We start from the raw sequence: 12,157 nt of genomic DNA, 5'->3' as shown, positions 1-12,157 counted from the left end.
ATCCAAGGCCTGTCAATGATGCATCACTATAAATTACGAACTCCTTTCCTGGCTCGGGCTGTACTAAAATTGGTGCTTCAGTCAATCGTGCTTTCAACTTTTCAAAACTCTACTGACATTTATCAGTCCATTCAAACTTAACATTCTTTTGCAACAACTTAGTCATAGGAGAGGCAATCATCGAAAATCCCTCAACAAAACGTCTATAATACCCAACCAAGCCTAAAAAGGTTCTAACCTCGGATACATTCTTTGGCAGTTTCCAATCAATGATCGCAGAAATCTTGCTTGGATCCACCCGAATACCATCACCTGAGACTATATGTCCCAAAAAATTCGACTTCACGAAGTCAGAACTCACTTTTACTAAACTTAGCAAACAGTTTCTTTTCTCTCAAGATCTGCAATATGGTTCTCAAGTGTTCGACATGTTCAGACTCATCCCGAGAATAAATTAGAATGTTATCTATAAACACTACTACAAACTTATCCAAATATGGCCGAAATATTCGGTTTATCATGTCCATAAATATAGCTGGAGCATTTGTTAAGCCGAAAGGTATCACAAGAAACTCATAATGTCCATACCTTGTCCTAAAGGCTGTTTTCGGCACATCCGACTCCTTAACTCTCAACTGGTAGTAACCAGACCTCAAATCGATCTTTGAAAACACTGTGGCCCCCTTTAATTGATCAAATAAATCATCAATCCTCGGCAATGGGTACTTGTTCTTTATAGTCACCTTATTGTCGACGGTAATCAATGTAAAGTCTCATTGAACCATCCTTCTTCTTACTGAACAATACAGAGCACCCAGGGAGAGAAACTCGGTCTCACAAATCCCTTATCTGTTAACTCTTGCAACCGAGCCTTCAATTCTTTTAATTCATTGAGCCATTCTATATGGAGCAATCGAGATCGGTGCAAGATGCAAGCAACAAATCAATGGCAAACTCTATCTTTACGTTCGGAGGCAACCTGCAATTCCTCCGAAATACATCCGAAACTCACAGACTATCGATCGATTCAAACTTGATTGAGGCAACTCAAGATTCATTACATAAGCGAGATAAGCTTCACACCCTTTCCTCATGTATTTTTGTGCGTAGACATGTGTGAAATCACCATAGGCAATTTATTTGATACATCTGTTTCAACCCACAGAATTTCTCCATTTTCACATTTCAACTCTAGTGTTTTTTTGTTTACAATCTACCTTGGCATCATACAATGTCAACCAGTCCATTCCCAATATAACATCAAACTCATCAAATGGTAATAGCATCAGATTAGCCGGAAAACAGTGACCTTGAATCATTAATGGGCAATTCTTGCAAACCTTGTCAACTAGCACATATTGGCCTAAGGGGTTTGACACTTTAATCGTAAACTCAGTAAACTCAACAGGCAACTTTTTATTAGATACTAAATTCATGCAAATATAGAAATGAGTGGACCCGGGATCAATCAATGCAATAACAATAGTATCATAGAAAGAAAATGTACCAGTAATGACATCGGGAGATGATGCATCTTCTCGGGCACGTATAGCATAAGCTCTAGCAAGTGCTCTAGCTTCTGATCTCGCTGCTGAATCTTTCATCGTAGTTTTACTGCTAGTCCCACCTCCAGTATTTCTCGGTGGTCTACCTCTACTAGCGGTGCTATTCTATCTAGCACTCTGAAATCTTTCTTCTTTAACTTTCCCCGGACAGTCTCTAATAAAATGCTCACGAGAACCGCACCTGAAATAAGCTCGCTCGTTTCCCCAACACTCACCATAATGTTGCCTGCCACATTGCCGACACTCGGGCTTTCTAGGTCGCACATTACCCACACTTGCCACCGAAGTAGCTTGAGCTTTAAACCTTAAATATGCTCTACCACGATCTTTGTATGAATCCCCAATTGAAACTGTCATTCGAGGGTTTGTCTATTTGGACCTCTTTGATTGAGATTGAAATGACTTGCTTATCAGCTTTTTTCTGGCATCTCGAGCCTCAATAGCAGCTTTTCTTCTTTCTTTGTTTAATTCTTCATCTTTAAGAGCTCGGTCAACCAATACTACAAATTCTTTCAACTCCAAAATTCCTACAAGCACTTTAATGTCCTTATTTAGCCCATCCTCAAACCTTCTGCACATAATGGCCTCGATGGACACACAATCCTGGGCATACTTGCTGAGTCTTACAAATTCACGTTCATACTCTGCCACAGATATCTTGCCCTGCTTCAATTCAAGGAACTCCTTCCGTTTTTGATCAATAAATCGCTGACTTATGTATTTCTTTCTGAATTCTTCCTGGAAGAAATCCCAAGTAACTCTTTCTTTTGGCACCACTGCTACCAAAGTCTTCCACCAGTGGTAGGCCGAATCTCTCAAAAGTGATACAGCACACTTTAAGCACTCCTCGAGTGTACATGAGAGCTCATCAAATATACGGGTAGAATTTTCAAGCCAGAACTCCGCTTTCTCAAGATCATCATCGATCTTTGCTCTAAACTCTTCGGCCCTTTGTTTTCGAATCTTGTCAACCGGAGGCTTGTTTGTTCTTACCAAATCTATTCCTTTAGCAGCTACAGGAATCGTCTGAGGTATGGGAGGGGGTGGAGGAGGTTGAGCATTTGGATTTGCTCGAATAAATTCAGTATACCAATTGTTCATCATTTGGGGAAAGGCATCCCGACCCTCATCTCCCTGTCTCAATGTCTCAGGTCTACTTTCCACAGGCGCGGTCCCTTGTGCGGGAGGCAGACATTACAAAGATCATCACCGCAGTTCCTTTAGGATCCATTACTATATTAAAACAAAACACGCTTTAGAATAATCGAGTCACCACACTGTCACAATATTTTTATGGCATGTATAGCTAAACTTTTACACATACTTTATTAGTCTGAGAACCGACTAAACCATAGCTCTGATACCACTAAATGTAACACCCCTTACCCGTATCCGTCGCCAGAACAGGGTACGAGGTATTATTAACAAATTATAGTATATACTATTAAATAAAACCCAACAAAAATATGGCGTGCAATTTGATCATGAATCATTATAACATATGCCATTAACAATACAAACCAATTTCAAAGGCTTCATACAAAATGATTAGTTTGATACTATAAGTAGTATTTTAAACCTAGACAATTATAACACGTAACAAAATAACTAAGTCTGCTATACATGCCATATTTCAAAATGTTGAGTTCAGATACCAAGGGTATTGATAGTGCGGGCGGATCTTCAACGATCTCTAACTCCTGTGCTAGCTGGATGACACTATAAGATAAGGAGAGAAAGAAAGTAAGCTTATAGCTTAGTAAGTAAGTATATAAATAACAGATAAGGAATCTAATATGTCTACAACATAACTCAATTATATCATATTTTTAATTTTTTTTTACTATTTACTCCGGTTTGATCAAGCTGTCCCTCCTGCGTCATGATCACTAAATAAATCATAACTCGAGTTACAAAACTAGAAATTCAAATCTGTAAAATTTCCCTGAATCTAGACTCAGAAAAATTCTTACTGATTTTTTTCTAGAATTTTTGGTTTAGCCAATTAGTACAGTTTATTAGTTAAAGTTTCCCCTGTTACACAGCTCAATTGATCTGAACTCTGTTCACTACAAATTGAATTTCTCTCAGTACACAATTCAAATAACTGTGAAACCTATTTCATTTAATACTAGACTCAATAAGGAATTTAGGCATATAAACTATATTTCTTAATTTGTTTTGTACAATTTTTAATGATTTTTCAAAGTTGGAACAGAGGATCACATAGTCATCCTGAGCAAGTCACACATAATTGTAAATATCTCAAAATATAGAATTCCTTTGCTTACTATGTTTCTTTTATATGAAAATATACTCATTAAGATTTAATTTCACATCTTAGTCAACCTCTAATTAAATTTCTTCTATTTTTGGTGATTTTTGAAAATCAGGTCACTGATACTGTCCAAAACAGTTTTAATGCTAATTTCACTGTTTCACACATTCTTTGTACTAACCTCATTTTAACTTATATATATATATATATATATATATATATATATATATATATATATATATATATAGCACAAATCACTTTCACTACATTTCATACATCACAAGTATAGGCCCATGACTACAATGTCACCACAAAGCCATCCCGTTGAACAATTCAGATTAATCCTTGATACTTGATGGTTTCAGCACACAGCCCCACCATCATATTTCATTTAATTCGGCTCTCTTGTACACATGGTGAACTCTTAGTACCACTCATGCGACCTAGCCGATTTTTCTCGTAGCTCTCTTGTCTACATGGTGTCCTTCACTTGGAATCACGCATGCGACCTAGCTACATTTATCTCTAACGTAGCTCTCTTGTCTACATGGGATACATCCCGTATCACACATGTGACCTAGCTACTACATAGTATCTCGTAGCTTTCTTGTACACATGATGTGCACTCGGTACCATACATGTGACCTAGCTACGCCCCCTTTATTTTATTCGATCTTTCCGAATATTCAACCGGGATCTCTCTCTATTACTTATTTCCATTCTTCCAATAGTCGATTTATACTTCAACATCATCTAATATATATATAATAGGCTGAAATATAAGAATGTAAATGAAATTAATGTATTATTTACATACAAACTTACCTCGATGCAAAATATGGGAATTTTGCAATTTAGTCCAAAACTTTCTCCTTTCCCCGTTCGAGGTCGATTCCACGCTTTTCTTGATCTATAACAACATATTTAGTTCATTTAACACTCGAAATATTTATTTTAATTGAAAAATCACATTATACAAAAATTACATTTTTGCCCCCTAACTTTTACAAAATTACGATTTTGCCCCAAGGCTCGGAAATTTAATTTCAACCCTTATTCTTATGTTTAATGACCTACTGATCATTTTTCTCTTCTATGGCAACATCAAATTCTCACTCTAACACATAGTTATGAACAATAGGTATTTTTATTGATTATGCCGTTTTACTCGTTTTCGTTAAAAATTGCTTAGAAAAGATCGTTCTCCTAACTTCAAACATTCATATTCTACCATCAAACAACACAATACATGCCTATCATTCATGGGTAAATTTTTAAACAGACACCCTAACTCGAAATAATGGTAGAAATAAGTAAACTGAGCTACGAGGATTTCAAAAATGTGAAGAACATTAAAAACGGGGCTTGAAATCACTTACTATGAAGCTTGAAAATTGAAGAAACCCTAGCTATTGAGGAGAGCAAATTTTGGCAGCAACTAGTGAAGATGATGACCAATTTTGTGTTATTTTTCCCATTTTATTTCATTTAATATACAAATGACCAAAATACCCTTACTACTAAACTTTCCAAAAATTCCCTCCATGTCCAACTTTTGTCCATAACTTAGGAATGGGTCAAATTTCTATTTAAGACCTCCTAGTTAATATCCCAAAGCAATTTCATACTAAAAACTTTTAAAACACAAATTTTACAATTTATTCAGTTTAGTCCTTAATCTCAACTTAAGCGCTCAATGCATAGAATTTCATCACGAAATTTTCACGAAATCATGAAATCATATCATAAACCCTAAAATAATTATAAAACAATTATTTCTATCTCGGATTTGTGGTCACGAAACCACTATTCTGATTAGGCCCTAATTCGGGTTGTCACAATAATAGACTCTATCTAAGAGTAAATTTGTCGTAATTAAGCAGAGTTCATTGCGCGCCTAGAGATAGGATGACAAGATTTTACCGGATTAGGGTGAAACCTAATAAGGGAATCCATAGGTTGAGTTAATGCAATTCTAGGGTGTTAATTAGAAAGAAATTTCAATTATTCAACCTAGGGTTAGGCGTTATTAGTCTCGAGAGAGATAATAATATAACTTAGGGATTTCTATGGATCCAGTCTAATGAATAAATCGTCTGATTTAGAGTCAAATAACAAGTGAAGTCTAGGTGGATTTTTCATTAGGTATTGTCTTAATCAATCGAATTTTCCCCAAAGTATTTTCCCAAATTTTCTTTCTGTGCATTCTTAGTTTAGTAATTAGTTTAGATAACCAAACCTCTTAGTTTTTAGGCTAGATAATAAAAAGGAAGTAAATACTAGTACTTGTGGTTCCTTTGGGTTCGACAATCCAGTCTTGCTGAACTATACTACTGTTCGATAGGTACACTTGCCTTAATCGTGATAATAAGTTAGTATCAAGAACAATTCATTCATAAATCTTTAAAACCTGTCACGAATATCACGCATCAAGTTTTTGGCACCGTTGTTGGGGAACTTGGATATTAGGAACAGTCGATTTTTATTACTTTAGCCATTTTACTTTTATTGCAATTTAAATTTTTATTTTCTTTTCTAATTCTTCATTTATTTCCTTCTGACAGGTTTTTCTAGTTTATGACCAGAAGAAACCCGTCAGGACTACTACTGTTCGATATGACCAATACTGTTTGATAGTGAGATCGATCGTACAGTTCGCAGAAACTGAAAGAAAATAAGGCGAAGCTTACGATACACAGAGGAAGAGCAAGAGGATGATACTTCAACCACAACCGAGGAGATGGCTGAAAACCAAGAAAATTTGCTACCTCCTGTGATTGCTGCTAATAAGAATCCTGCTCCACGCACTATGTATGATTATGCTAAACCTTCTTTAACAGGAACTGAATCGAGCATAGTTAGACCTGCTGTAGCTGCAATAATTTTGAACTGAAACCTAACACAATTCCAATAATACAACAATTTGTGCAGTTTGATGGTTTGTAGGATGAAGATCCCAACACTCACTTGGCAAATTTCTTAGAATTTTGCGACACTTTTAAAATAAATGGCGTTTCTGATGACGCCATTTGCCTTCGGTTGTTTCCCTTTTCATTGAGAAACAAAGCTAAACACTGGTTGAATTCGTTACCACGAGGGTCAATCACTACTTGGGAACAAATGACCAAAAAGTTTTTATTAAAACATTTTTCTCCAGCTAAAACGGCTAAATTACGTAATGGTATCTATTCTTTTGTGCAGATGGATTTAGAAACACTCTACGATGCATGGGAGAGATACAAGGACCTCTTGAGAAGATGCCCTCACCATGGGTTACTACTCTGGCTACAGGTTCAAACGTTTCATAATGGCCTGAATCCTTCGACTCGACAGATGATCGATGCAGCCATTGGTGGAACCATCAATAATAAGACACCTGAAGTTGCTTATGAATTTATAGAAGAGATGTCACTGAATAATTATCAGTGGCAAGTCATGAGGACAAAGCCAACGAAAACGGCCAACATTTATAACATCAATTTGGTCAACATGCTTTCTAATTAGGTAGAACTCTTGAATAAGAAAATTGATGGTTTTTTTAGTTCTTCACAGGTTCACCCAGTAATGCAGTGAGAAGTAAGTAGAGGTGGATCGAACAATCCAAATTACCCACCCTATGGCCACAACATGGAGAACGAGCAGTTAAATTACATGGGTAATAATCTTCGATCTCAAAATAATCCTTATAGCAATACTTACAATGAAGGATGGAGGAATCACCCAAATTTTTCATGGGGAGGCCAAGGGAATCAGCGACCACCACCACCTCCAGCCTTCCAACAACCACCCTACCAACAAAAGAAAAAGCTGAACCTTAAGGAGATGCTAACAAAATTCATCTCAGTGTCAGAAACTCACTTTCAGAATACCAAGACAGCACTTAAAAATTAACAAGCATCAATCCAAGGGCTCGAAACTCCGATAGGCCAACTCGCCGAACTGATTTTTGAACGACCACAAGGTAGTTTTCCGAGTAAACAGAATCTAACCCAAGGGAACAACTCAATGTGATTACCACTCATGACAAGGAAGGGTTAGTTGCACCTGAACCAGAACCGAGGCAAGAAACTGTGGTAAGTAAAGGTAAGGGTGAGGTGGACCACAATGACTAGAAACCGGTAAGTAAAGAATACAAATCTCGTGTGCCATACCCAAACGTGACAGGGAAAGACCGCACAGAAGAACAATTTAGTAAATTCCTTAAATTATTAAAAAAATTACATATTAACTTACTGTTTATTGAAGCTTTTTCGTAGATGCCAAACGCAGTTAAATTCTTAAAGGAGCTTTTAACAAATAAATGAAAGTTGAATGAGGCGTCGTATGTGGAGTTGAATGCAGTTTGCTCAGCCATTCTGTAGAATAAGCTACCCAAGAAATTGAAAGATCCAGGGAGTTTTACGATTCCTTGTTTAATTGGTAGTTTAGATGTTCATAATGCATTGGCTGACTTAGGGGCCAGTATTAATGTTATGCCTTGTAAAATGTTTAAACAGCTAGGGCTTGAGAAACCTAAACAAACTATTATGAGCATTCAATTGGCTGATAAAACCATTCGATTTCCTAGGGGTGTCATTGAAGATGTTCTTGTTAAGATCGATAAATTTATATACACAGTAGACTTTATTATTCTAGACATGGAAGAGGATAGTAACGCACCTTTAATTTTAGGACGACCCTTTCTAGCGACTGCTAGAACCATTATTGATGTTGGTACAGGTGAACTAACACTTCGTGTGGGAGACGAAACAATCACCCTTCAAGCTCGTAATTCGAGTAACACATCAAAAATTGAAGATGGTTGTATAAATAATTCTACTAGTACTGATCATGTGGTGAAACCCTCTGTGCAGGAAACAGTTACGAAGAACGCATATGAACCATGTTCAAACAACAACAAATGACCTATCTATGAAGAACGAAGGCTACAAATCAAGGAGCTAGATGAATGGTGGACACAAAAATCGAGAACACCTGATAAACAGAAATCGAGCCAGGAGGAGCTCAATACCTCACCAAATCAACTTAAGGTTGGAGACAAAGTACTACTAGATGCAGCAGATCCTCACATTACCACTTCTGAACCTAATGAAGAAATTCCTCTTACGGTACTCAGTATTTTCCCATATGGTACAGTCAAGATAATTCATCCTAAATTCAGTACTTTTAAGGTAAACAATACTCGTTTTAAACCTTATGTTGATAAAGTTGATAGCAGGGATGAGGAGTGTAAACTCCTCGCACCACCTTGACCATGCAGAAGAGAGGTAAGTCCAGCTTAAGACTATAAATAAGCGCTTCTTGGGAGGTAACCAGAGCACTAACAATAATGACTTATTTAAATTCTAGTATTTCACATCTAACCTACTAACTGAGCCTTGAAACACAGGGTTTTCCCATCCACACGGCTAGGCACACGGGCGTGCCTTAGGCTGTGCTCACACTATAGGAGGAGACATTACCGTGCGATACAGCCGTGTGAAAACAAGGCAAAATTTTTCCCCAACACGGGATGCGATAAGTTGCCACGGCCGTGAGATATGGCCGTGGGTGAAACTGCCAAAACATCACGGCCGTGAGACACGCCCGTGCCTCGAAATCTTGGTTGAAACTGAGAATGTAACACGGGCGTGCGACACGCCCGTGACATCTACCCGTGGTCGACACTATCAAAATGAACACGGACGTGGACCTATGTACACAGGCGTGGGAGAAGCGAACGAAGCAAGACACAGTCATGTGACACAGCCGTGTGCAAACACGGGCGTGGGCTAAAGGTTAGACGAGCCCAAATTCAAAATTCACGAAACACACGGGAAAAAATTAGGCCACACGGGCGTGTCCCACGACTGTGTGCCCTAAAATCTATATAAACCCCTCACTATTCATCATCTCCCTCCGCCAAAAAATCCCTAACCCTAGCCACTACAACTTCACACGCCCTAGCCCCCACGCCCGTGCGCCACCTACAACACCGATTCCGACGCCCCAAACTCCTTCCTTTTGCATTTGTTTACTCTTTTCTCTTTATTTTTCTTTAAATATGTTGCTTATTTCATGATTTCTCTGCTCTATTGAACTATTTTGAATGAATATTCATAGTTAGAATATTAAAATACTCATGCTTGTTTTATAAAATTTTGTCATTCTAGTTACTACATTATGCTATACTCTTTCATTTTTCCTTGTTCCCATGAAATTTATGCTTACCCACATGCATTCATTCACATTCCCATTACATTATTTCCATAATCCTATAACTTGATATATTTAGTTGTTTTAGTTTGTATCATCTAGTACGTAAATCTCATGAAATATTCATATTTAGTCTTGATTTTCCATACTATTCTTGGGGCATATTGGTTGAACTTCGATTTTTCAATGCAGGTACAATGTCATCCTCACGTGGTAAGAAGACCATTGTTCCTACCTCAAAGAAGAGAAAAGGAGCAGCGTCATCCTCGGGTCCTACCGCAGAGATTCACCACCAGTTCCTCTAGGTTCCCTTGGGACCCTAGGAGGAATTATATCAGATATTACGGGCCCAACCCCTCGGTGTGGGCCACTGTATTGACTAGGCCGCATTTGAACAGATTCATTTGGCTGATGCGGTCTGAGCCCTCCTGACGATTGACCCGTGGGGGCTCTTCTTAAATATCGTCGAGCCAACGTATCTCGAGTTCACATTGGAACTCTGCTCGACGTTCCATCTTTAGACCGTCATGACCATCTTCGACGATCCTAGAATGTTCCAGTTCATTATTAGTGGTCTAGAAGGCCAATTTAGCGTACCCGAGTTCGGGGTTGCACTAGGGCTATACACGGAGGAGTTCATGGATGACAATGAACTCGACACCCTCCATCGCTACATCCACTACTCCCCCTCAAAATGGTGGAGGGACCTCATCCTTGCCTCGGCCACCTACGATCCTAGCCGCTCCAAGGCATCGACTCTCCCTCCATCCTTGAGGTATGTACATGCCATCTTGGCTCACACTCTGACAAGGAGACGAGAGAGCACCAGCTTCGTCACCACCCACGATGCATATTTCTTATGAAGCATGGCGAACGGGCATGTCCTCGACCTTGCCTACTTCATCGCCCTCGCCATCAGCCATCAGACGGAGAGACATAGGAGAGGGGTCATCTCTACCGAGCCCTATGTGACTCGATTGGCTCAGCACTTCGGGCTCCTCAACACAGTAGCCCAATCATCCTCCCTCACTCTCATCAGCTAGATGTCCCCACAAGGCATTTTGAGTATGCTAAGTATAAGGATGATCAATAAACGACGTGGCACCTACCTTCCTTAGTACCGCCTCATCCAGTCCACTGAAGAGGAGGATCCAAAGGACATTATTGATGATGTCCCTCCATGTCATGAGGACCCACTGTCTCAGCCACCACCCCTCTCTCGTCCAGTTCATGCGACAGCTTCATACGCTGAGATTTCTGAGCGCTTTACTCGATTCGAGCAGCAGTGTTTTGAGCGCTTCAATAACATTGATGCTACTCTACAGTAGATTTGTCAGCACTTCCACATCTCATCGCCACCCCCACCTCGTGAACCATCTAGCGATGAAGATGTTTAAAAACTTTTATTTATTATTTTATGTTTTTACTTTTATTCTATTTTAAGACTACTTTTTATTTTTCTTTAAGCTTATTTTTAGGTTTTATAATTATTATTTTACAATTTGTAATTTCAGTTATTTTATTACGAGTAATTGTTCTTCTTTATATATTTCCTAAAAAGTTCCTGATTCTATCACAGTTATAAAGAGCTCCAAAGCTCATTATTACTTAGGAACTTGAAACTCCACTGGGAAAGGTTCTCAACGACTGCCATGCCCTGCTCAACCACGACTATAGCCACCATGAGATATAATATTCTTTTGGCCCAGCATTTGTGGAACCCAACCTCTACCACCGCTGGTGTATCCTCCTCCACTCTCATCATTTGCCTTAGCCGATTATTCTCCATAACTCCAAATCAAGGAGTTCATTCATCATTCAGGAAGTTTCACTTCTCTCCCTATCTTATGATTATTTTTCTATATTTTTCAATATATCTATCTTTGTACATTGAGGGCAATGTACATCTTAAGTGTGGGGGGTCTTTCATATCATCATTAGAAATCCCTGATTTTTGTCTTATTCTCACGTGAATCACTCATATCACTATTAGAATGAATTTTATTTAATTTATGATTTTTATTGTTATATCTTGAATTAAAACATAGGATTTTATGCATTGATTGTTTAAATTTTAAGACGTTAGGGAATCAAGCATGATAAGTTGATTTTTGAAGAA

The 12,157-nt window shown here is 38.3% G+C and overlaps 1 non-coding gene across 1 annotated transcript; it reads right to left on the bottom strand.

Moving 5' to 3' along the window:
• Window positions 1-7,011: 7,011 nt before the first annotated feature.
• Window positions 7,012-7,118, bottom strand: LOC128279601 (small nucleolar RNA R71). Its single transcript, XR_008269802.1, has one exon. It is a non-coding gene; the product is annotated as a small nucleolar RNA R71 (small nucleolar RNA).
• Window positions 7,119-12,157: the final 5,039 nt, after the last annotated feature.

This window comes from Gossypium arboreum, chromosome 8 (genome assembly GCF_025698485.1).
Source record: "Gossypium arboreum isolate Shixiya-1 chromosome 8, ASM2569848v2, whole genome shotgun sequence".
NCBI lineage: Eukaryota > Viridiplantae > Streptophyta > Magnoliopsida > Malvales > Malvaceae > Gossypium > Gossypium arboreum.
This window is presented reverse-complemented; position numbering and strand designations above follow the sequence as displayed.